Raw genomic sequence first — 4,705 nt, forward strand, 5'->3', positions numbered from 1 at the left:
GCCGCCGCGCTCCCTCAGCGCCGCCTCCCGCCCCGCTGGGCGCGCCCCCTGGCGGACACGGAGCGGCGGCTCCGCCCGCGGGCCCCGGCGCGCGCTCCGGGCCCGGCCCCGCAGCGGCTCCTCCCGCCCGCGGCCCCCACGGGGATGTGGAGCCGCCCCCGCCCCGGCACCCCCCAGGGCCATCGCGCTCCCCGGCGCGCAGCAGCGCCCGCCCTCCCCCTGCCCCGTGTCGCAGCCCCCAGGAGCTCCAACGAGCGGGGCTGCGGCACCGCGGCAGGGAGGAGCCGCTCCGGGACAGCCACCGGGGCCTCGGGCCGCTCAGCTGATACACCTGCCAGGTGAGACCCGATGCTCTCCCTCCTTCCTTTCCCTCCCTTTCTCTGCGGCTTGTACTCTCCAATACAAAAATGCCCAAAACTCTGGGTTTAAAGGGCCCATGAAAACTGTTTTCTCTTTATTTCCAAAGCACATCTTGAGTGGGAAGGGACACAAGAGGAGCACTGAGCTGAACCCTTCTCTGAACGCCTCGTCTGAGGATTGAACGTGCAACCTGGGTATTTTCAGTGCTCTGCTCCAACCAAGCCAATCTCAGGTCTGTGGCAGTGTCATGCCTGGGATGGGAATGCCAGCAAGGGAATTCCTATGCCAATGCAGCTCCTTCTTTGATGCTGATGCTGCTTTACGCAGCAGCCCCTGGAATGTCCCAGGGCAGAGCTCTGTAGCCAGCACCTGACCGTAGAACAACACAGGTTAAGGCTTGGGTGACAGCATAAAGCTCTTCCCATAACCCTGATTTCCTGCCCTTTTCAGCATTTCCCTGAGGGCTGTAAAGGTGCTTGTGCTGTGTCTCTTTGCAGGGAGGAATGAGCAAGACAAGCCCTGAGGGCTCCCTTAGTCCATGGCTGAAGTTCTTCTGGAGAGCGTCAGGGCTGGTCCCGCCTGCAGAGGGGCGTCTCCTGCAGGTGAGTGTTCCCAGCCCAAAATCAAGGCTGGGGTCTAAGGCCGGGGCTGCTTCTCTGGCCCAGAGCTGCACAGAGCCCTCGGTGACTCCTGCTCGCTGCTGGCGATGTTGCTTGGTGTTTCTGTGGGTCCCAGCCAGCCAGGAACACGGGGCGGGAGGAGGCCGGCAGCCCCCAAAAGGCAATCGGCACTTCTTGTCCTTGAGGTGTGCAGCTAAGGAGCCGTGCCTGCATCATCCCACCCACAGCACACAGCGTGCCAAACACGCGTCCCAGGGATGGGCGCCGGGCTGCTCGGACAGCGCTGGCACAGGCACGGCTGAAGGGCTGCCCGGAGCTCCTCAGCCAGGGGCTGTTCTGCACGGGCACGGGGAGATGCCTCACGGCGCACGGAGGCCACCGAGAGCCCAGAGATGCCCCGAGGAGCAGCTGGCACTGCCTGGGCACGGGCGGCTCGGGCCATCCGCAGAGGGGCGCAGATGGCGATTCCCAGTTCTGACCTCCCGGAGCTCCTGCGCGGCTGCCAGGTATGTCCTGGCCACCCCAAATGCCCCCTTCCAGCCTGAGGACATCATCCATCGGCAGCACTAAAGCCAAGGGGATTTCTCTCACAGAAATGAAATCCCCAGCAATTCTCTCAGAGATGCCTTAAAATGAAAGCTTAGATAAATGTGTTTGGATGAAGTTTGGAGTTTTTCAGGGAGCCAGCTGGAAGCTGATGAAGAAGTGATGGAAAGCTTTTTCAGGTGGGTCCCACTGGAGGTGCGCTGAAGGCAGGGATGTGCATCCCTTTCCTGAGGGAAAAGAATTTGTAGAGGCCACCACTGAGGCTCTGGAAGGAGCTGAGCTTCTTCAGGCAGAGATGTTCTCCCGTGGGTACAGGGGCTGCCTCAGCATGGGCCGGGAGCGCGTCCAGCCAGCGCCTTCTCCTGCTTTAAAATATCAATGGGAGCCCGAGCTCGGGGGAGGGGGTGAAATCAGCTGAATTCCAGGCAACTCTGTCAAGTGCCCCCCAGGGACATGGGTGGGGCTGGGGGATGAGGGTTTTAAATAGTAAATTCTATGGAATATCGGCCTGTCCTTATCCCATCCTACTGAGCTCTCTTGGAACCTCTGCTGGCTCCTGGCACAGCTGATGTTAAATAGGCAGCTCTGTATGGGAGTATCAATGCTCCAGGAGGCACTCTGAGGTTATTCCAAGTTCACAATTCAGCAGGAAATTCAGGGCTATAGCTCTAATCCATCTGAACTAGCAAAGCTGAACCCCAAAGCTGGGCCCCACACTGGGAACAATCTTTGTGCTGCCCTGTCAGCCAAAGCCCTTGGGCTGGGAAATTTCAGCAGCCAAACGGATGGAATTGCCTCAATGCCAGCGTCCCCCAAAGGGACAATCCAATCACCTCTTTTTACTCCCAAAGTGTCCGTTCTGTTCCCCACAGGTGGCCTGGTGATGCCAGGGGGGTTTCTCCTGCTCCTCTCCAGCCTGCGGCCTCTTCTCTCTTCCCCACCAGCTGCTGCCAAGGAAGGAGGACACAGTGAGTCCTGAGATTATACTTCAAAACAGTCATTCCCTCACCTGGAGATCCCTTGAGATCTTACCCCCAGATTTCCCCTGTCCGTCCCCTTCTGCTTTCCTCATTTTTTTACGAGAAAGCATTCTTTCTCTACTCTGGAGATTACCACAAGCTTTACTCCCAACATTTTCCCTACCTGTTCACTACCTATTTCCTCATTTCTACCTCAGTATTTACACTCTTTACCCTATGGATGCTTTCCATTTTTATTCCCCTCCCCCGCCCAATCATTTCCCTACCTGTCCATGACCAATTACCTCAGTCTGCCCCATGAAGTGCCTGCCCTCTGTTACAGATCACCTCAGATTTTACAGGTGAAATTTTCCCTACCTCTCCACCTCTGTGTACCTTATTTTTGCCTCAAAATACTCTTTTCTACTGTGGGGATTCCCTCAAGTTTTATCCCCAGATTTACCCACCTGTCCACAGCAATTCCCTCAGTTTACCTCAGGATGTTCCTGCTCTCTCCTAGAGATAATCTCGCATTTTACCCCCTCAGTTTTCCCTACATGCCCAACCCCAATCACCTACTTTTTACCTCAAAATAGCTATTGTTTCGTCTACAGATTAATTCAGATTTTATTCCCAAAATGTCTATTTTGTCCCCTGCATACTAACTAGATTTTAAAACCAAAGCTACATGTGTGTTGTCTCTTATCCCTAAAATGTTCATTCTGTCCCCTATAAATTAAGTCAGATTTTTTTCCCAAAACCACTTACTGTTCCTACATAATTACCTCAGTGTTTGGCCTCTAAATTCTACCTCATGTTACCTACTGATCACTTCATTTCTACCCTAATATGTTAATTCTCTGCCCTACAGATCCTCCCAAGTTCTACCCCAAATTCCCTTGCCTACCCCCAGTGACTGCCTCAAGTTTATCAGTGTTCTCTCTCTCCCTAGAGATTACCTCAAGTTTAACCCCCAAAATTTTCCTTAACTGTCCACAACTTATCACCTCATTTTTATCTAAAATATTCATTCTCAACCTTAAGATTATTTCAAGGTTTGGCCCCCAAAAATCCCCTACATGTCCACTATTGGTTCCCTCATTTTTTTCCTTCAATATTATTTACTTGCTACCATGTAGCTTTTGTCAAGATTTACCCCCCCAAACTGTCCATCTGTATCTATTTTTACTCCAAAATAATCACTCTACAGATTATTTCATATAATCTTTACCCCAAAATTTCCCCATCCGCCCACAACTGCTCCCCTCATGCTACCTCAGTAGGTTCATGCTCTCCTCCAGAGATTAGCTCACATTTAGCCCCCAAATTTTCCCTACATGCCTACTGCTCCTCACCCCAGTTTTTCTTCAGTGTTCATTCTCTGCTCTTGAGATTTTGTCAAGTCTCACCTCCAAAAATTTCCTTACTTATCTACTACTGAGTACTTCATTTTTACTCCAAAATATTCATTTTGTCCCCTACAGATTACATCGAGTTTTACCCCCAAAATTTTACTCCTGGTACAATATTGATTAACTCTTTTCTGCTCCAAAAATTTTCACTCTCTCCCCTAAACATCACCTCAGCTTTTTCCTCAAAAATGCCACCTCGCTCCCCTCAACATCCCCTCGCATTTTCCTACGCAAACCGTTCTTGTGTCCCCTCTCAATTGCCTCAGATTTTCAGCTAAAAATGTCACCTCTGTCCCCTCTAAGTTATTCCAGGTTTTCCCAGTTAGGAGCTGCAAGGAATTCAGGCAAAAGACAGCGGGGAACAGCTGTACATTCAAAGGAAGAAAGAGAAGGTCTACCAGCAAAGGGGAAAGGCTTCAGAAAACATTTCTGCAATTAATAATTATTTCCAATTCCCCAGTGAGAAGGGATCTTTGGGGAATCCCTGGTTGTTGTCCAGAATCTATATAAATCGAAGTCAAGAAATAAACTTCTCTCTTTTTTCTCTGAACTTGACTGCGTGATTGTAGTTCTTTTCGCGTCCATCTAGCAACACCAGACCAAAGCGAGAATCCAACCCAGAATCCAGTATGAGGGGAAACCCAAACAGGGCTGTGCCAGAAGTTTGGAATGGGGAGAAAAAGTGGGTGAGGTTGTATCTGAGGTCCTGCATGGGGGAAAGCCTAGACCGCGTATCAGCCATAATCCAGAACAGGCAAAAACCTAAAACAGATGTCAGCTGTGACCCAGAACAAAGAGAAACCCAGAT

At 51.6% G+C, this 4,705-nt stretch overlaps 1 long non-coding RNA gene across 2 annotated transcripts; it reads left to right on the top strand.

The window, feature by feature from the left end:
• The first annotated feature begins 246 nt into the window (after positions 1–246).
• On the top strand, positions 247–4,447 carry LOC120748114 (uncharacterized). Of its 2 annotated transcripts, XR_009208747.1 has the most exons (7): positions 247–338; positions 467–592; positions 858–962; positions 1,208–1,486; positions 1,574–1,705; positions 2,399–2,494; positions 4,201–4,447. It is a non-coding gene; the product is annotated as an uncharacterized LOC120748114 (long non-coding RNA). The 2 variants fall into 2 exon arrangements; XR_005699295.2 differs by having other exon boundaries at positions 467–962; positions 1,174–1,486.
• The last annotated feature ends 258 nt before the right edge of the window (positions 4,448–4,705 follow it).

Source organism: Hirundo rustica, unplaced genomic scaffold (assembly GCF_015227805.2).
Source record: "Hirundo rustica isolate bHirRus1 unplaced genomic scaffold, bHirRus1.pri.v3 scaffold_548_arrow_ctg1, whole genome shotgun sequence".
In the NCBI taxonomy this organism is placed as follows: Eukaryota; Metazoa; Chordata; class Aves; order Passeriformes; family Hirundinidae; genus Hirundo; species Hirundo rustica.